Source organism: Lonchura striata, chromosome 3 (assembly GCF_046129695.1).
Source record: "Lonchura striata isolate bLonStr1 chromosome 3, bLonStr1.mat, whole genome shotgun sequence".
Taxonomy (NCBI): Eukaryota; Metazoa; Chordata; class Aves; order Passeriformes; family Estrildidae; genus Lonchura; species Lonchura striata.
The window spans coordinates 23,345,728-23,367,883 of record NC_134605.1 but is presented as its reverse complement, the minus strand read 5'-3'; the positions used below and the strand labels follow the sequence as shown (position 1 = coordinate 23,367,883).

General features: G+C 36.9%; 1 protein-coding gene across 6 annotated transcripts in view; it reads left to right on the top strand.

The window, feature by feature from the left end:
- The window catches only part of SLX4IP (SLX4 interacting protein), an 81,866-nt gene that overhangs the window by 4,362 nt on the left and 55,348 nt on the right, over window positions 1–22,156 (top strand). The gene's annotated exons all lie outside the window — the stretch shown is intronic.

The following is a 22,156-nucleotide window of genomic DNA, read 5'->3' as shown; positions in this document are numbered from 1 at the left end:
GACTTAGAGGAGAAATATATTTGATTTTGAGCACATTTTAGCTGATACTCTGAGTCTGTGCACCACTGATGTGGATAACAACAGGAGCTGAGGCTGAAGGCATTGCTTTTCTCTGCTGAGAACTCTCGATATTATGAATATCAAGGTATCTCGGTATTCATGTAAGTGCCCAATAAGAAAAGTGGTGTGAGTTGGAATGTCTTTACTTAATAAAAAGTCTGAAGACTCTTGGTTTCTGACCTGCATCATTACAACTTCATTATTCACCAAGGATGTGTACCTGGTAATCAGCATGGACCTTGCAATCACCAAGTTTAGCATCCCTGACTGCCTGAGCAAGGGCTAGGTTCTCATTGAGCATGTCTGTAGGTAAGCAGTATCACAGATAAAGCTTTTGAAAATGCTAATGAAATACAACTTTTTCTTCCTTACAGTATTTGAGAAATGAGAGTAAGTTTTTGCATGTACCAAATGCTGAAAATTAACTTTGCCTGGACCTGATTGAAATTGACTTTGTGCATAGGTTAACAATTTACTTGTTAGGTGGGGGATTTTGTATGTCAAGTTTTGCTTCTTTAAATTTGCTGGATTTGTATTGCATATTACTATTTTCTAAGACTTTTCAGCTTTCACATAAGTTTTGCACAGAAGATCCCCATGCAATAGATTCTCCATTAAAAACTATTCTTATTTATCTCTGCAGACAGAGTACAGAAAATACTATATTCTTAATTTTAGATTCCTTGTGTTTAAAGCTGATGGGAGCATTTTACTGAGTCTGAAAATGAAAAGCAAGTCCACAGGAGTGACATGAAGATGGAGCCTCTTGAGCTCTGAGGAAAGGCTGAGAGAATTGAGGTTGTTCAGCTTGGAGGGGGCTTCAGGGTGACCTAATTGTGGCCTTCCAGTACCTGAAAGGAGCTTACAAGAAAGGTGGAGAGGGGCTATTTACTAGTGACAGGAAAAGGGGGAATGGGTTTAAACTGAAGGGAGAGTAGGTTTAGATTAGATATTAGGAAGAAATTCTTCCTTATGAGGGAATGGTGATACACTGGAACAGGTAGCCAAAGAAGTTGTGGGTGCCCGTCTCTTGAAGTGTTCAAGGCCACTCAGAGCCCCATCCAGTCTGACCTGATCTAGTGGAGGGTGTCCCTGCCCCTGGCAGAATGATAGAAATGGAGGGGGGATGGTTTCCAAGGTCCCTTTTAACCCAAACCACTGATTCCATATTTCAGGTGCCTTGCCTTGTCTTTTACATTCTCTACTTTTAAGATTTTAGATTTCGAAAACCTGTGTATGTGTATCTTTCTGGTAAGAGAATGAAAAATTCAGGTTATCAGTCTGTCAAATCTTAGCCGACTACCAAGTAATTAAGTGGAAACCCCCTCTAATTCGTTTAACTTCGCCTGTCGATGCCTGTTTTTACCTGCGGATCTGCGCACCCTGGTGTAATGGTTGGTGACTTCCAGTGGAGGGAGCAATTGGTCTGTTTTTGAGAGGCCAACCTAAGCTTGGCTTTATGGGCCATTAAAAGAGATTAAAATAAACTAATTGATGCAGTAAAATAGCTTTAAACGTTAATACAGAAACTACACTTGGGTCCTAAACACACATTCTTCACCTACCAAGCAGCTGGATGATACAGTCTTGTGATTTGCAATATTTTATGCAAGTTAATTCGATCATCAGGTTTCTATTTTATATTGATATTTCATAAGCATTGTGTGGTAAAATACCCCCACCATATGAATTTAATTAATCTTTTTCTGGGTGTTGCTAAAATATTTTACTGCTGTTCTGAGAAATAAATCTTAACTTTAATTGGTGAGGCTTAAAGCAAAATCTTGAACTCTATATGGATTTCAAAAATAATATCACTAGGGCCTTATTTAAAACTTTGGACAAAGTAGAAAGAATTCCTCTTCCAGAGTTGTGTAAATTAACTTTATTCATGCCAAGCTGCAGTACTAAATATAGTAATTTTTATGGCTGCAATAGAAAAAATTCATTTACTGTTTTCTGCAGTTTGTTCATTTGCCAAAGACAGAGGAGTAACTTGTTACTACATTTCAATAGCTCAACTCAAAGGGAGCTTTTTTTCCTACTTGGAGCACTGTTCTGTCTCAGATTTGTAGGCCTTAGAATAAGATAATTGTAGTTTTAGTATTCCTTTTGGTCATCCAGCTCACTCTGCAATTGATTTTTCAGCATTGTTGCTCCTTGTTACCAATGTAAATTATTGCATGCTGGACATATATGTAACTTTTTTGATCCTTTCTACTAATTTTTTGCCTGCTTTAGGTGGCAAGTTCATTTGAAACAGCAAGCACAGCTTCTTGTTTTATATTGGGAACAAAGATGGAAATACTGGATATGATTGGACAGGAGAATGACAGTAGGATTGTAATATGATCAGTTTGTGTACTTTGTTTTTTTTAGATTGCTGTATCTTAATGTAATTTGATAATAGATACTGACAACCAAAGACATCCTAACATCTGTCTGTTGAACCTTAGGAGTGCTCCATGAAAGAAAGTGTGTGTAGCAAGAACATTGATTATAGGCTGGAACAGTAGGCAGAAGGAAGTGGAAAGCCATGTTCCTGTCAGACATTGTCCCAGTATGGCCTGACAGCCCTGGCTGGGTCATTTTAGGGTCTGCTTACACACCTGTGGATTGTCTTGGGTGTGGAATAACAAGATGAGAATTAATTTTGATATTTGCAATGTTTTCTTTATTTAGTTACCAGTTGAAATGAAGTACAGTGACAGTACATTGGCAAAGATTTCTCCACCAGCTGTGCCCATCTGGATGATTCTTAGGTGACATCTCAAAAGGCTTGACAGATTAGAGTGCACATTTCTGTGAAAGTGTCCATTGAGTTAGCTGATCAGTATTCCTGTAAATATACGGTTAAGCCATAATATTTTTGTAAGAAATTGATGTGTTTTCTTCTTCTTGGGAATTGTTTGGAGAGAAAAAAACTATGGAGATGAGTAGGTTTTCTTACCTGATTTTTTATTTATCTTTGATCCCATAAAGTGAGTGATAAAGGATAACAGATGTGTTTATGTGGCTTACATACTATATTAAGTCCACAGATACATGAGTGCAGTGCTGTCAAGTGGAGAGCAAGGATAAGGAGTGCTTGCTGTTTGTATTTAAAGTAAATTTTTATGTTATTGTAACTGCTCGGAGTTATGAGACTGATTCTACAGCTTTTTTGTGTACGTAGTTGTGAACATGTTAGCATTCTGAGTTTTGGTTTGAGAATTAATCTTTTTTTAGAGAGTACTTAGTTAAATTAACCAATACAGTATTTCTTATGTTCATTTCATTTCCTCTTCACTGCAGAATGAAGGTATTTTGTATGTGAAATTCCTGTGGTTGGAGTACTTAAGTGTTTCAATAGAAACATGCTAAGGTTAGGTTTCTGTGATTTAAATAGAGTTTATTAAAGTATTCTAAATCTAAAATTGAGGTGCTGGTGTTCTCTAAACAGATTAAGGGTTGTTGAGTTTTACATGTATTGTGTGTTCTTATATTTGCTATTTGGGTCTTTAAAAATTAAGAAATGGTTATGTTAACCATTAAATAGTGGTTTTCTAGAGATGGACCATTCCTGAAGTGGTATTGCTCAGAACAGTTGGAAATATAGGTGGTTGAAGTTGGTATTGTCAAGTAGCATCGCACTTCACTCAGCTATCATATTTGTTTCCGTATAAATGAATAAAATAGGATACTTGTCTAAAAGGGCTTAGAAGTCTTAAAGAAGATGATGAAAAAGGAGCAGGAGGGAATGTGATTTAAAATAGGAAATGCAAACAATAATAATGACTGGAGGGACATCTATTTAGTTCTCTTTCTTAATGCTCCAGTAAATTCCCAATTTCATGGGACCAGATATGGAACGGCTAAAGTGATGAGTAAATAAGTTCCAGAAGAAACAAAAGAGGAAGTTGGGAGCTAGAAGGGGGAGGAAAATTAAGTGTACAATATAATTCTAAATCTCACGGAGTCAGTGGAAGTTTCCTTACTGACCTCAGAGGATTAGTTTTCAAGCCTAGGGAAATGATGAGTGGATGAAGAGTTGAGAGATTAAAGTGTTAGCAGAAGGAGAAAGGAATAGGAAGCCATAGGGATAAACAACAATAGTGGAAACACTGCTTTCATGGGGATCACTTCAAATAAGGAATTAAAGGATCATTCAACTTGTATTACTCTTTTGGTAGTTCAAATCTTGTTAGTTTTTAAAGTACCACTTGTGCATGAAAACAACTAACTGTGCTAACTGTGAGTGCAATGCTGCTGTGGCAGTGATATGGGATTCTAAATACCCACCATACTAAAAAGTGTGGTGTTTTTTTTCAAATCTAATTAATTCAAAGATATAAGTTCCATGATACTTGCCACGTGCTTTATTTCTGACAGCACTGCCAGATTTTACACCTCCACTGTTCAGCTTTGTGGAGATCCTGGTGGTGCTGCCTGCTTGACCCCAGAGTCCAGCCCTGGAGGAGGAAAGGATGGGAAACTTAGAAGCAGACTTGTAATTCCCTGAGTCCAGCAAAACATATGGGCTTAGCAGCGATGCTGCGTGGGGTCACCAAGTGTCTTTAGGTCCTGGGAGAGGCTTCAGCTTACACTGTAGGTGACATTCTTCAATTCTTTCCAGTGGGTTCAGATGGAGGTTAGTAGACTGGGAGGTAAAGAGATCCATGTTTCATGCACTACCTTGTACAAGCAGTTTCATGATGGACCAATGCAGATTTTTCTCTTGATGGTATGATAATGAAAATTCATTATTTTTTGGTAATTTTTTATGTAGCCTCTCCTTACTTTGGACAATGTAGATGGATTCTAGTATGTGGGAGCTATCTGAATATTTGGTGTAAGAGTGTATTCTGATGGGACTGTGAAATAAGTGGGAGAAGAGTGACTGACAACACGTTTTCATTTTTTCCTGATGTTTCATCTATGTAGTTCACAACTTCCTTAAAAGGCACCTATTTTTAATAGCAAAATTATTGCTTAGTTTCAATTCTCAAATAAAAGCTTTGTTTCTGGACATTTTGTGTTCCAGTTTGGGGACATTTTGTGCTCCCTGCAGAGCTTACTCAGCCATGACTTTGCAGTATTTTTCTTGAGTCAGTAGCCAGACATTTCCTTAAATAATGGTACTACAGCACATGGCCCCCTGTTTCACTGTTGTGCTGCAGTCATGGCTGTGCACAGGCACCTATGACGCTCAGCTGTTGTGAAAATCCTTTAAACTGCTGATAAAATGATGACTCATGGTCACCTGATGAAAACAGATTCATTACCATGACTCCAGAATGTTTAGCTCCCATGAAGTGTTTCACTTCCCACACTAGTTCTTCTAAAAGAGATGATACCGCAGTTATTTTCTAACAGTTGACAGCTGCCCAATTAAGTGTAACAGTGTGGTTGGAAAAAATTTGGATTACAGACTTCTTTTAATAATGGTTTAAGGAACTAAAATCTGTATGAGCTGTGAAGCAGTCACCAACATTCTTCACAGTGTTACTTGAAGTGATTTCTAATCAAATTATACATTTTGGATTTCATTTACCGCTACAAAATTAAGTTCTTTTTGCAGTGGATCTGACCCAAACCTCACTGGAGTCAATGTGTTTTGGGTCAGAGCCTGTAGGAGCATATTGGTAGCATGCTGTAAGGACATACTAATTTATTCCATAAATGGTCTTCCTCAGTCCAGGTTATCTGTGTTTTTAATGTATTGTGTTTGTACATAATGTCAGCATGTAAGGAAGTTAGGTTGGAAAAATAGGGTAAAGTAATACAGTCAAATAATAAAATATAAATGGATTTTAATTCCAGTATGAAAGGAGTAAAATGAAATCTTATTTAAGTCAGTGTTGCCGACTTGTGATTCCCCAGAGACTACGAGAGGATGGGTGAATTAAAATAGAAATATGAAGAAAACCTGTTACATTAGAGTTGCATGTGGATGATGTTATGTGATAAGGTGGAAAAAGGTTCTCAACCAGGATTTGAATGTAGGGTAGTGTGAGATAGCTCATTGACTCTTAAATGATCAGGAGTTTGGTGATTTTTGTCCTTATCTAGTTTCCCTCTTTTGGAAATATTTCTGACACACAATGCTTAAGAAAGTCACCATATTAAATTACTCCTAACATGTATGATTGAAACTTGCTACAATGACTAATATAAACAGGTGTTGGCTAAGTAATTAATGCTTTAAAATTTAACATGCAAACTCCTACATTTTTTTCTTTGTTACTTCTTCACTTCTTGGGTTTTTTTCCCATTTATTTTCCAACTGATTCATTTTAAACTTAGATTATGAACCTCATATGTTTATTTTGTGCCAAAAACTTACCTAGTTTGAAAAAGATCGATCGCATCAGAATTGAAAATTAGCTCCAGATATTAAAAAAAAAGGTAGAAATAAGATGGATTTCTCAGCTGTTCTGATATCAGTCATACAAACTTTATCAACAAATTATGTATGGAAGAGTCAGGGCTTGTTTTCATGGTGGTGTTTGTTTTTTCCCTGAATACCTGTCCACCATTTTCATTACCACAAGCAATGTTGTAATGGAAAGGCAAAGTGTTGGAGATCTAATTAAGAAATTAAGTAATAATGTTAAAAACCCCTTTGAAATAAAAGCCCCAAAATGGAGTGAAGACATCTCTTGATTGACAGAGGAGAACTCTTAATGCAGAACACAACTCCAGTACAGTGTGTCTGCATTGGAGCCCTTCATCTGTTGTGTGGTGGTGTTTTTTACAGAATCCATCTACTTCTGCCTTTGTGTGTTGTTGCTTGGCCAAATGACAGAAAGAATAAACACGTTTCAATAAGGCATAGAAGTCAGGTCAGCTGTGTGTGTTTGTTTACTCAGAGAGAGATGTGTGAATGAAGGTAGCTCTTGCCAGGCCGTGGTGTCTGGCCCTTGATATGTGAAGCTCACCTGTTTATTTCCCTGCTTCAAGGAGTGCAGTGCTTTGAATGAAGCCTCCATGAGAGGCAGCTCTTCCTTCTTACTACACAATAGTGTTTGCAACTAACTGAAAGCTTTTCACTTGGGAAAGTGGGAAAAAATAGTTTGTGATCTAGATCATGTGCTGACATTAGAACCAAAATCTTCACTGCTGTGATTTGAGTGTTTTCCTGTTGGCTGTGTACACTTCGCTAGGGAAGTAGGGTCCATTTATGAAACCTTAAGGGCAAGCATCATCTTTCTTGGGTTTGTACTTTTTTTGTCTTTGACCTTCGCTGAGTGTTCTTTGCTGGTTTTGTTATAGATGTGTTTTACAGACAGATCCTCTTCCAGGAAATTCTGAATCTCCAGGCTTTGGCAAAACTGAGATTTTATTACTTTTTCTGTGTAACTGGCTGTGTACTATGAGATGGCATTCAAGTGGAGAATCACTGTAAAAATGTTGCATCAAAGCTGGTTGGAGAATAGTCAGTTGTTAGTCTTGAGGGAGAGTGGGAACAGAGATAAGGAAGAATGACACAGTGGTTTTCACCCAAGAAAATGTGTCATAGGCACAGAACATTTTCTCAGCATTTTCATATCTTTGATGGCTGAGGTTTGTAAAGTTACTTTAACAATTTTATCCTCATTTTACTTTAAAAAGTTATGTGGTAAGTAAGCCAAACTAAGCTATGTTTTGTGTGCAAGGTCCTCTGTGCACATCCCTGCTTAGTTTCCAGGATTAGTACGATGCCTGGCATACCTGACACCACTCAGCTGGTGAAACAATAGTTTATATAAGGTGTAGTTAAATACAGCCTTTCAAGCTTGAGCCAATATTCTCTTGTTGTAAACTCCGACGAGTGTCTTTGCTTGTTGAATAGCTCAGTGATTTAACAGCACTTATAATGGACCAAATATACAGGGCTGTGGTTTATCCTGCTTTGTACCATACAGATAAAGTCTGTAGAAGAGTAACGTATGGATCTGAACAGAAAATATTTGCTGAACTTAAGAGTTGGGAAAGAGCTCACTCTTGGGCCATTAAAGAGGATCTGTTCAATGCCAAGATCGTAGGATGTGACAGTTAGTAGGGTCATGCAGAATGTAACTTTCCCTTCTTTATTTTGACATTCCTATTGCATAAAAATAGGAAAGAGAGTAATTTGAGCTGGAAAAGAGTGTGCTGCCCTGCCATAATAATCTTCAGCAGTGGAAAACAAACCTACAAAGAGTTATTCATTCCCTCCGTGGTATTGTCTACAAGTCTCTGGTTCTCATTTGCCTGGGTGTTAAACTGACACAGTCACAATCCATGGTTCAGGGAATTTACAAACAACTTGGATGATAGGATTTAGCCTGACACATCAAAAGTTGAAAATTAATCCCATAATTTAAAAAAGCAAACAACAACATACTCTCATCTCAAACAATGACTACAGAGTGTTTGAAGCATAACATTAAATCGCTGAATAGCAGAAAGCAGTGATTAAATCATTGGCTACCATGTGTGGAAATAAAGAGCAGCATTGGTTTATAGATTTCTTCAGAAAATTGATAGAATTTGTTACTAGTTTTAAATGTTTTCATGTCAATATATGTGTTGTTAATGTGCTTAATTAAATTGAATTGAATATTTAATTTTGATTTTATTGTTTTGTGTAAATGGGGTGGTGTGTACAGATGACCTCAAAGGACAAAAAAATGTTAAAGAAAATGTGTCTTTGTCTATATCCCTTCACCCTGATAATTGGCAGGAATTTTGATTTGTAGAATATTTGGAGGATACAACTAGGGGTACTTTTTGATTATGAACTGGAAAGAGATTTAATTACAGATGCTCAGCATATTCTACATAGTAAAGAAAACTCTTTGCTAATTTAAAGCCATTTTCTGTAGGGTTATTAGAGATGGTTCATTTGTTGCTGTTTTGGAGAGCCTACATTAGTGAGCATGTAGGAACTGTTGGGATTTAATCTGGTTTTGTAAATTCCTATTTGAACTATGATACAGATTTTGGGTAGGAAAAATTCAGTGATGAAGAATACAGTTTAAAAATATTGTAAGTTCAGAAGTGAAATGATAGTCGGTATTGCTAGAACCTGCCTTTCTTTATCTTGTGCAAGCATCAAGGAATCTCACAGTATTTCAAGCTGTACACCTAGAAAATCACTTCAAGTTCTCTTGCTGGTAGCCAGTGCTGTGACAAGGTGAGATAACTGTTTTTTATGTACCAGTAAGAGGCAGCAATCAAACTCCAAGCAGAGAAAATGAAGCTGGCAAAATATAATTTCCAGATTTGTAAGTAGGCTACAAGTGTAAGTGTATTTGAGCTGTTACAAAGTGGTAGAAGTACCAGTGATGATCACAGATTCTTAAAACAGAATATAATATTTGATCTTCACTGTGGACTACAAATATTAAACTAGTTTAGAAGGAGAGAATACTTCAAAAATTTTATCTACAGAGATACTGGTGACTTTACTTGATACAAGTGGTAATTTCAGAAAAAGCAGGGTAATGGTACTTAAGAAGATAAGCTTGTTCACCAAGAGCATCTACTCTGTAGTACTGCCCAAATCCAGATTATCTCTGGCTGCTATCATATTGGTACTTGGTTTTGAAATACTCCTTCTTTCTCTTTGGATTGCCACACAGATTTGGTGCTTAGGCCCTGATCAAAAAGTGGCTTACTCATTTCTCTCATTTGACCATCTGCAAGTCACTTCAGTGACTTTCAAGATGTTTAGATTAGTTCCCTCAGTTCTCAGTAATTCCCTGTGTTCTCAGTAATGCTTTGGATCTCCTCAAAGTGTATGCTACTTATTTAAATGTTAAAATAGTTAGACATTAGTCCAAATTTGTCAAAACAGAATTAAGTTTAAATGCTGTGTTACCTATTACCATACTAGTGTGGTGAAAACCAGCAAGGCTTTGTAGTTTTCTTGTAGGTTGTGTGATGGAGGTTCCTGTGTATTTAAGGTGAGGATTCCAGATTTTTCCACAAAGTGAAAACACTGTTAAAATTCCCTTCTGTGAGGGCTTATTCTCAGCAGCAAAGATCTCCCTTGCTGTTATTGTCATGTTTAAAGCAGCACTGTAAAGAGGCTTAAAAAGCAGACAGAACTAGGGGAATGTATAAAGTGAAAAGTGGCAGGGTCAGGAAACAGGCTGTGGAAGGTCTGTCCTATGGGCTGGGAGCAGCTGTGGCATCAACTGTCACCTGTACAACTGCTGTTGAATTGCAGGGGAGTCTGACTTTTTAAATTGCAGGTAAATGCAGATAATAAACATAAAGATGCAAAAAAATTGCCGTTAACTTCCTGAGGAACTGATTGCATGTGAACAGGTGATGGGATTGGAATGAGTACTTTGCCACCTGAAGAAAAAGGCAATCTTGCACTGAATGCTTGTGTGTTCTGGAGTTTCCCTCTGTGTCTTCCACAGGAAGGTTCTGCAGTCTGGCATTGAACAAAATAAATTCTCAGGCCTTCCTTTGTTGTTTGCAGCTGTCTTCAACCAATTTGTTAATATTTTTGGACAAATGCAAAAGCTGAATGTTTACAAATAATTCCACACTGAAGAAATGTGCAGCATAATGCTTTATTCACCAAAAAATACGGGTCCCAGCAGCCAGGCTCCAGGAGGCAGGCTGACAACCAGTAGAGCTGTGGAAATCCCTTAGTGCTGCTTGGATCTCCCTCCCTGGGACACTTCAGCCAAGAAGCCCCCTCCTCCGAGGAATGGGCAATGAGGATAATGCACTGCTGTTCTGCCTGGTTACAGAGCCACGCTGCTTCCTCCAGGAAGCTCAGAAGGACCCCTTTCAAGGGTCATTTACAGTTTGTGTTTGCAGTGAATTGCCCTTCATACATACTTCTTTTCTATTGGCTCCTCAATCGCTTCTCTAATTTGGGAAGTGTACTTTGAAAGACTTTCGGTGACTTGTTTATTTTTCTTAAATGCTTATGGAACAGAAACTCAGCCTCATGAGGGATGTGTGTCCCAAATAGAATTAGAATGATCCCACAGTGTTAATTCGGTTCATCAGTTATGCTCTTGATTTTTTTTTCTCTTCTAACGTTAATCCTGGAATTTTAGAGAAGGAACTGTTTTGAAAAACTTTGCTTTCTGTGCACGTTAAATTATCAGTAGGGCGTAAGCATGGGGAAAACTTAAGAAGTTTTTTCTCCTTCCCCCTTCACCTTCCCACATATGCAAATAAACAATAGGACTAGAAATCTGTCTCAAACCTTTGGACAGATGCATTCTTCATAGAGCCTTGTACTGTCAATCCTTCTTTTTATTTTTTTTTTCCCCTCTTCACTGAGATCTTAGGAATTTCAGACATGGGTAGTTAGGTTCACAGATAAATGTTGGAAGGATGAGGGCCTCTGCTTTCTGTTGCCGGCTGTGGCGGGAAGTGTCAATTAGTGTGAAAAATACTAGGAGTTCTTGCACTGAGTGATTGAAGTAAATATATTTTGTTTATTCTGCATACTTGCCTTTTAAAGTTTTATGTTTGATTGCTAGACATAAGGAGTGGGAAGGTGGGGCAGTTTGATGCCCTTTGCCTGTTGGCAGTCCTTAGCTGTGTGTGAATGGTAAAGCTACTAATCGGTTCCCCTGTAGTACGGGGAGCTTGCATCTTCTTAATGATTTCACGGTGCTCTCTTTCCTCTGAAAGGCTTTGCTTTTTATTAAAAAGAAAAAAAAAAATGTTGCAGGAGATTTTTCCAGTGATTCCTAAGTAAATTAGTAACAGCAATTTGTAGCAAAAATCAGCTAAGAATCAGCAGATCAGACATCTAAGACAATTAGGAACTATAGCTCCTAATTGTATACAAATTAGAGTAATTTAATACATTTCATGTGATAAAAAATTACAAGTGAAATTACCATAGTTTCAGAATGTCTCAGCTTCTACCAATGATGATGTTTGTTATTTTTAATTTCTTGATTTTATTTTCCTTTCTATGCAATGTATAGGGAAGAAAACTTAATTTTTATGAAGTATGGGTCCTCTTATTACTTTTAGAAAAGCTTTATTTCAATTTTTTTTTTAATTAGTGACTTGTAGAAAAAGAAGTAAAAACTTTGTATGTAGGTACATGTATGTTGTAATGCTCATTTTCAGAAACTCAAATCTCAGTGCTTCTAATATTTGCAGTCTGGAATTGATTGTAAGCATAATAGGTTATTTCATGCTGCTTCTCATTATATTCATGGTTATGATACTGAAATGTTAAGACCACACACAGACAACAACATCTCCAGCCACTTACGCATGTAAACAGTCTGGCTTTTTACAAAGTGGAAAAATATTTCTTGTGCAGTATTTTTAACATGATCAGCATGTTAAGGCCTAATCTGCAACTGTGTCAACATTTCTTTGGCTGTAACCATTAATTCTGTAGCCTCTTGATAATATGTAAAATGTGAGTCTGGTTTGTTTACTACTGGGATTTGTCAGCAATTACTGTCTGCATTTAGCTTAGTGCTTTCAAATATATAATAGATCAAAGAGTTATTTTATATCATCACTGTGGCTTTAGTAAAACAAAGGATGTTTTTTTTCCCCAGCTGGCTTTGAGTCCTTCAAAGGGCCATTGGAGCAATAATTTTCATAGGTATTGTACTTACACCCATTTGATATTGGTAGGCACAGGTACAGTACATTAAATAACCTTCTGCTGCTACTGTTTGACAGGAATTTAGCTATAGGGACAGGAATGTACATTTCTTTCAGCCTCAGTTATTGTGAGACCTGGCATAGCTTCAACATAGCTGGCAATTTTTGTTTTGCTTATTTTTGTGTAATTAATGCAAGTTTTCAGCATTCTTCTTACTATCAGGAACTGCAAGTGCAGTGGTCATGTGCAATGTTATCTAAGTGTCATATCATTTTCATCACAAAGAACTGAGCATTACAAGTTCTGATAGACAAGTTCTTCATATGGATACATATATATGGAGCTAATTAAGAGTAAGAAGGCATAAAAGCATTTTAATGGACAACATATCTGTTCAAGTAATAAATATTTGGGTTTATATAGTGCCTTTATTTCTGTTATCAAAGATAATTTATTAACATGTTTATGAATTTAGTTTCAATGTATTTTTGTGGTTTTGCAAGTAACAAAAAGAACAAACTCCCAAACTTATCAGACAAATGTGCAGAACTTCGGTAACAATATTTTTGTTTAGTTAGAAGTAGGCTGTAAAATCACTTAAACTTACTGCTGCTCCTCAGAAGATTGCCGTTAATTAATTCTGTGATCTCAGGGACATTTGGTTAAAATATTTCAACTGACCTTTTTCTATGACTTTGTACAATTATGACATGTTTGTTTTTCTATGAGTATTTTACTTAAGATATGCAAATAATGGCACATCAATCTATAAGACTGACTTCAGAAATCTCAAAATGCAGATACTGTAATATGGATGGGGGAAATTGTTGGGGAGTTCAGTTTTAGGAATAGTCAGCTGACAGAATAAGCTTCTATATGAAACTCTTAAAAGTAAAACCTGCATTTTTAAAGTCACTCTTCTAAAGTATTTATTAAATGTGTCAATATTACAGATTAAGAAAGCTTTCAGTTTGTAGATCACTATCTTTTTGTTTTTAATACTTAAATGCTCTCTGCTGCTTAAATTCTGTTGCCATTTCTAAGCACCACTCAAACCAGATGTTTTGTTAAAATTTGAATTAATCTTTTGTCCAGTAAAACCCTTAAGATACTGTTCTCCTAAACAGCATATGAATAGAGAGAATCAATGTGTTTCATCATTCCTGTTCTGCTGTCTGGTCCAGTTTCATTTCCTCTGACAAAAAATTGATAAATATAACTTAAAAAGTGAGGCAGCAAAATTGTCTCTATCAGTTAGTTAAAACTAAATTATTGACAGCAGTTTTGTTTTCCAAGATTTTAAGCATTAAATATTAAATGTAATAACTTAAATTATTAATTTCCTGCTAAGAATTTATTTTGTGAAATAGTTGAATTTTTTACTTGTTTTTTTCCCATCAAAGGTGTTATTTTGGTCGTATGTGCCAGCTCTCTATCCAAGTCTTTTGCATAGTAACAAATCCCAGGCTTTAAGAAGCAGCAGTAATTTTAAATGGGGTTTTGTGATGAGCGCTTTGCCCTTGGTTTGGATCTCTCCCCACCAAATTATACACCTCTGGGAAAATCAGTTTTTAGATTCACTTTTCATTTAGAAAAACCCTCCACTGACAGGGAATCTCCTGTGATCTTGGTGGTCCCTGCTGCATTGGTGATGAGAAGGGAGGTGATTGAGCCTTTCCAGTTGGAAAGTAAGGAAGAGAAAGGATGGGATGATTTATTTAAACAAAATAAAAATAAAACAACAAAAAGCAAAAAACCTGCTGAAGATCTTTGTTATTTATGGAGCAGAGCCTGGGGATAGCTGTCACCGGAATGGGCTACAGGGATATTCAGTAGTTTGTGTGAAGAAAAGAGACTGATGATGGGAGAGCAGTGGAGCAGGAATGAGGGGAAAATGGATGGTGGATGTCAGTGCTGGAACAGGGATGTGCAGGCAGTGTCAAGCTGAGAACTAGACTAAAGGTGTAGAGAAGGTTGGGAACAAGACAAAGTGTGGAGCAGAGGGAGTAAAACAGGAATTCATTAATGGCATGAGGATTAGGAGTAGTAAATGATACTCAAACTGATGAAAAACCTCGAGTGGCAAGATTAATTGGTTGAAAAGCTGTTTTCAGCCACTTGGAGCAGGGAGGAGATCAGGAATATCCAGATGTCGGAAGGTGTGAATTCTGAGGGATGGTGGGCACAGTTGTCTGTTTTATGTTTCATGCTCCCCTTTGCACCCCAGAAGGAGAACCTAAGGCCCCTGAGGTGTCACAGGGTGGCAAAATGTTTTATCCCTTTCCAAAGAAAGGCTGATGGTTTACTGCATGTTAATTGTATTGATCCAGTCAGGGGAGATGTCTGTGGGGCTCCCAATCCTGCCCGTTTCCCTGTGGGAGTCAATGTGTCACCAGATGGCGGATTTTCCTTAATCAGTTTTCCACTGGAAAACTGCCCTTTCCAAGGTCGTATTCAGAGACTATTTAACTTCCTAAATGTACTTGCAGTCATCAAGGAGCACGCGTGGTGTCCTTGGCCTTTCTGGAAGTTGTTCTGTAGCATATTGTGATTGTGTTTTATTATAGGACTGCTTCACTCTGCCCATTTTCATAGTTATATAAAATATTTTATACAAAAAGGGTGAATTTCTCATTATGGTTTTTAAACACTTGTACATTTACCTGAATCTTTGGAGAAATACTTGTTTGATAAAATTGAAGTTTTGTTGTGGGTTGTTGTTACTCTTCAGTATTTCTCTGAAGATCTAATGAAGGGAGGTTGAAGGGCACATTGAAAAACTTTAAAGCCAGCAAGATTTGGAGCATCTAGCACTCCTACGATGTTGTAATCATTAATAATAATGAATTAAAATGTTTACACACCCTGATCTCACTTGTTCTCTTTGATGTTAATTACATTACACCAGATCACGAGTTCATTCTTCATATCAGGCAAATAAGGAAATATTTCCTCCTCATTTATCTGTGTCCCTTAGCAACACAGTAGGTCTTATGTATTGTTGAATAACATGTGGTTTTGCTGCCTTTGCTATATAAAAATAACTTGTCTTTCAATCTTTTTAAAAAGCCCTGAGTGGAAATTGCTTACTAAATTAGAGCAAAAAATAATACAAAGACATAAATATATAGCCATAGGTGACTACAACAAAGCTTAATAGTGTTCTTGGAGATGTTAAAGCCAAGTATTTTTTTCTTCCTCTTTTTGTCTTGCTCTTATTAATGTGACTCAGATTAAATGGATGGTGTGATCACTTGTTCCTGTCTGTGTGGTTCTTGACATCCAGGAGTTGTAATCTGTCACGTGCTGTCATCTCTGTTCCTTCATTCCTTTTACCAAAGACAGTTGTGCAGCTAGCATAATATTAATTTTTTAAGTTAAAAAATGAGCTGTTGCTTTCCAAAGGGTAATTCCCTCTCAATCTGTAAAATAGGCGTGGTTTTTTGTTTTTTTTTCCCCTGTTGAAATTAATGGTTAAAAAAATGTAGGTTTTTAAATTTAATTTATCCAGGCTACACTTTTCTATGTGGCTCTTAAAAAAGATGCAGACTTGTAGGAAGTGAAATCTCAGCCATAGCTGTTGTAGCTCTGCAGGTATTGTTAAATTTCCTTAGTTGGCACAGTTCTGTCTTTGGTAGGTGTTTTTTGCAGCATGTGAGGCTTCATTCTTTGGATTCACTCCAAAAAAAAAAAAAAAAAATTGTATGACAGGCTTGTTTTTGTAACCAGTGAAATCACATTATATTTGTAGCATCTGCTGTCAGCAGGCAAATATTTTAATATAGTAGCAACAGCTACAAATATTTTAATATAAAATTCTTGATTTCTGCTAGGCATTGCTTAGGTTCCATCAGAAATGTTACTGCTGTATACAAAGAGGCCTTTTTCCTTGACAGCCTGGTCTCTTGAACACAGTGGATTTCCAGTAGGGTGGTACAGGTCAGGATTGTACCGGGAAGGAAATAAACTTTTTGCCCTGTAATATGATCTGTCAGTTGGAGAAATGCTTCCAAGGTCTGTTCATCTGCTGCCTGCACAGGGTAAATCCTACTGCTGCACTGCCTTTAGAAGAGAGGGGAAGTCTATTTCCTACAAATCATAGGGAAATTCATGTCTGAAAGTCTTCAGCAAAATGCATGTGGAGTTTTGCTGTGGAAGCTTATTGCAAAGTTTTGAAATGTTGAGAGTTGCACATTTTCTGGGATTATTGTTAAGTTTATTCAACTGTTTGAAAAATTTAATCAGGAATGTTAAACTTCTACTGGACCTACCAGCCTAAAGATACTGAAGGATAAGTTTTGTCCACAAGTACAATTGACAGTCTCTGTGTGTGCCTGTAAATTGTTCTGCATCTATACAGAGCTGTTACAATGACAGAGCTTTTTACAGTGACCGTGTCTTAAAACTCTATTCTTTTCCATTGCTTCTACAATGATATTGGTGATATACTTAGTTTTAGTGAGATGGATCATTAAGAACATTTTTTTAAAAATAGTTTTTTCTTAAGCATCTGTATCCAGAAGTACATACAGAAATCTTTATTATCTTAAATTGTGAAAACAATGTAATTAAACAAAATGCAGCCTTATAAAGGCTGTAGTCTTAAAATCTGATTCTGTACTATGTCAAATGGATCTTTAATTCTGCTGTTTCTATATGAGTGAAAATGCTGTTGGCAGATAAGGTTTATAGCTATAGATTCATGGAGAATTTTCTTCTCAAATTCCAATTCTAACATTCTTTCTTGTGATACTGAACTGTAAGGATATTTAAAGCAGTTACTACTTAATTTCCCATGCATATTGAGTGAGAGCAGTGTTTGAAAACCCCTGGCAAGGAGACCTAAATATGATTTTTGTACCATCAAAATTTCAGTGGACTCTGGCAGGTTACATTTCTTTCATACTTCTGTGTTTCCTTTGAAAGAAAAACTTTCCCAGATGGTCATTGCAGGGTGCTGAATGAAACCAGTAATTTTATGTAAGCATGGAAGTTCATTGCCCTGACAAAATTCCTTATTTGCATGCTAGGTTCTTTTCAGAGGTTTTTCTTTTTCTTTTCTTTTTTTTTTTTTTATTTCTACACTGTTAAATGAAGGCAAGTTGAGGGTAAGATTATCTGTAAAGTCACAGAGAAACTTAAGGTATGATGGGCAAAGGATCCTTACCAGGTTGGAACTAGAAATAAACACAGAAAGGGAAGGATAGGGCCATACTGATAGTTATAAATTAAGTGTCAAGGTCTCAAATCTGGGAAGGGATCCTCAGAATTTATAAAGTTCTATTTGAGTAGTCCATTCTCCTCACTTCAGACATCTGTTACTGGTTATTGTTTGAGTGACCACCATGTACATTATACAAAAAGGAATGTGTTTTTTGTGAGATGTCTGCTAATGTGGCAGATAAAATCCCAGTGTTTGATAGCAGTGCCAAAGGGCAAAGAGGTGCTGAACAATATTCCTCATCTTTACCATAACTTTCCTTCCTGAAAAAACAGGCTTTGACAGTGGGAAAATGAAGACTGAGATAAGGAGAAGTGGAAAAGAAGCTTGGGAACTGAGAGTGATATAGACCAGAACTTGAGCAAGCAGGGGAAAAAGTCTTCTCTTGGTCTGATGCACCAATTTTTTAAAAAAATTTTTTTTGGTTGATTACAAGTAGGAGTTATATCTGCATGCTGTGGCAATAAATTGAAAGGACTAACAAGCAAAGTAACAGTTGTTTTTGTTGGCATGGAGTGTAATCTGGGCCCAGTTTTTACATCTCTAGCAACTGATTGTTGCTTTGTGTGAAGTAAAATGCACTGGTGGTTTTATTTATGCAAATGCTGCATCAGCCTCAAAATTTAATTTTTCAGAGAAGTAGTACTGGAACTGATGATAATGATTTGTTTACTCCTCAGGAGAGACAAAGCAGCTGACAGTGGTAGTTCTCTCATTTTTATTGATTATAGGCATTAAGGTTCAGTACATCAAGCAGAGAAGTTTGTAGCCTTTAAACTATTTCTTTCACCCTTGGAGAGTTAAGCAGGTGGATACAGGTTATAGAAAATTAGGTGTGCTGCAGACATATTAAGTAATTCAGTTTTAATTTTCCATTTTAACATCTTGCTGGGTAGACATAAACATTGCAATTAATAAGATTTAATTCAGCCGGGTGACATCTTAGATAGCCGATAATAGATGGCATAGTTGAATTTATTGAGCTGCTTTGGGCTGTCAGTTTTACTGTAGCCTTTGCCTGTTTAGAAGATGCATTAAAAAGGAATTTTGACCTTGGCAGGTGTGGAGAAAGTCTTGAATTTAAGGTCAGGAAAATTTTTGTGGAAGAATTAGGTAACCTATGGGAGTTTTGTGAAATAGGGTTACAGATGGAGCAGGGAGAAAAAGAACCTGGTGAAGGTACAAATACATGTAATCTTTGATAGAAAATGATAAAAACAAGAATTTTAAGGGACTGTTTTACAGAAAATGGTTTTTCTTTCCAGCAGTTTAATGCATTATAGGGGGAATCTGGAAGACAAGTGAAGCTCAATCAGCCTCCTGAAGGACAAGGTATTAGTTTAAGCATGATTCTCTGTATTTGCACACAATAGGACAGGATGCTGAAATGCATTTGTAGAGTTTTGCTAGTTACTAATATCTTAAAAAGCTGACCTTTTTGAAACATGTGCATTAACTTTGGAAACTAATTTTCCAGTATTATCATGTTCTCAGCTACAAAAGAAACAACAGATATTAATATAGTTTGTGAATTTATTTAGTTTTAGTTAATTTGTAGTCTGTGCTGGCATAAGTACAGAGAAAGCCACCTTTTAGAATATATGTGAAGAATAAACTTTGGCAGGTGTTGCTCATGTTAAACTATCCTTGCCCCAAGTATGTGAGAGTGCCTTGAGTGATAGGAATAGAAATTTGCCAATTCAATGTCTGACATCTGTGTTGGGCAATTAGCACAAACTCTAGTGGGGCAGAATGAATTGATATGGGGACCAGTGGAATACATTGGGAAAAAGTCAGAACACCCATTGTAAACAGAAGTCACATACATCACAGTCTTCTGGTACCTTTACAAGAGGGAGTGAGTGTCAGCGCAGGGAAATCTGGTTGCCCCAACCCTTTCAGATCCTCCAGAAGGGATGGACAAGGGCCTTCACCAAAGACTGTTAGGTGAGCTGAAGAAGGTCCATGCACAGATTCCCTGGCTGAAGGATGGAGGCAGTACTGGAACTGAACAGGGAGCTCTGGGGAGATGCTGGATTTGTACCAGACCTGAGCAGGGAGCTGAGGTATGAAAGGTTAAAAAGTCTCCAGTATTGAATGACATGATGATGAACTAGAACATGTGATTCTTAGTGCACTGTGATTGCATTTGACACAGGATTTGAAAATATTCAAGCAGTTTTATAAACCAATTCACAAGTTCTGGGAGAAAGCAATCACTGATGACTTCCAAATACAGATGCAGCTTATGAGATATAAAACCCAGGGTCTCATGTTGACGAAAGTGTAATGCATCTGCTGAGGAAAGTATCATTATTTGCTTATGCTTTTAACCTTTTCCTGTAGACTTCTTGATGCTGTCAGAGCATATGGGTCAGTATGGACCTAATATAATGTTTTATATATTTAATGTCTACATTTTGTTGCATAAAACCAATGCTACTTATAATTTTCAGCAATTTTAATGTTTTCCACATGTATGAGAATTGGTGCTAATTATCACTGGAATTTTTCTAAGCATAATTGTGGTAAATATTTCCCACTGATTTCCAATTAGTAACATAATCCACGGGAAACTTGAAGAAAACAAATAATACAAAGACCTTGAAATGTAAAACTTAAACTTTTTAAAAAGGCATTTGCAAATAGCAATTGAAATGCTAGGTACAGGTTGTCCTTTTTGACTGTACTAAAATTGCATCCTTTTTTCTTTAAGGCAACAGCTTTTTTGATCCCACTGAAACAGAGAAGTGTTTTTTTGAGAATAAATCAGTCCTTCTTGCCATTCTACCCCTCTCCATCTGTAAAATGGAGCTTCTCTGAAATCTTGGGAGCATGTTGTTTCCATTACTCTTCATAATAGGTGAAAATGAGCAATGTGTTACCCATGATGTCTGTATATTGTATTTCCCTTGGGTGTTCATGATGTGATTGACCACATGTGAATATAACACCTGCCAGTGCACTTAGTATGAAAAGCAATTATAGAAACTGAGAAAGCCAGTTAGAGATTGAGCTCTTCTTATGTAAAGTACTGAATTTGTTTCTTTAAATGTTTATTTTCATGTTAGAAACAACCATACTTTGTTTAGATTTTCCTTTCCCCTATTGGAAGAGACTGGAGTCAATTAAGTTTTTTTAATAAATTTTTAGGAGAAAAATGGACTTCCCAACCTCAGAACTTCCCAGCCTCAGTAACTGCATTTTGGAAAGAGGAATATTTGCAGAAGGATTCACTTTTATGAATTAGAAACCTTTTTTGTGCCTGCTGGAGGCATGTAAATAAATATTGTTTCACCTGTGCAATGTAATGCTGTACTCACCTGCCTCCCTTGGAGGTCAGGGATGGGTTCCTGGGGCCTCCTGAAGGCCCTGGTTGGAGCAGAGTCAGGTGCATTTTTTGAGCTGCATCTGGTTTAAGTTAAGGTCATCCACCACCTGCTTCTCATTGCCCTGCTCTCCTCTCAGAGGTTACCAGTTAAGCTTGTTAGGAGAGATACATGAATAGTCACTCCCTATTTATTCCTGTCAGACTTGGTAGATGGTGGGATGCATTTTAAAATAGATGTTGAATCAAAACTGTTTCAGGTGGGGACAGTTCTACCTACTCAGCTCTGGTTGGTGCTGACCTGTGGGAGATAGAGGCAGTCTGGAGCAAGGACAGACAGATGGGGAAAGAGCTTCCTTAGCAAGTCATGGTTTAGTCCCAGGAGCCTTTTTGGTGACAAACACTCCAACACATACTTTCCACAATCCATTCTTGACTTTCATTAGCTCCTCAGTGTTCAACTATGTTAATATTTTATATATTTTTATAAGTTGCTTGTTGCTCCTAAGCATAAAGTCTATTTATTATATACTCTGATCAATCCCAGATGAAATGAAACTTTTTTCTTGGACATTAAGAAAAAATTATATCCCTTTGCTTGCCAGCTGGTAATTCCTTGAGCTTTTTGCTGATCTGTTTCCATTTTGAAATATGATGTATTCTCCATCATTTGGTTCTGCTTTTTCAGCAGTAAGATGTAGCGCATCACTTGTTCTTTTGGAAGACTCATCTGTTTCTTCCCTTGTACCTCTGTAGATAAAGCATTGAATATTTTGTTGAACTTTCCTCTTCTTCTGCCCTGTGTTGACTTAATATGCTCCCACTTAATAGAAGGATTTGGTCCAAAGGGTGTCATTTTTGTAATATGCCTTTTTCAGCATGAATCACTTTTTTCTTATGCTGTTTTGAAAAAGCTTTCTTGCTGTTCTGAAACTTTCCTGGCTGTGTTTGGACAAATTAGTTAAGACAGAGTTAAAAGTGCTTT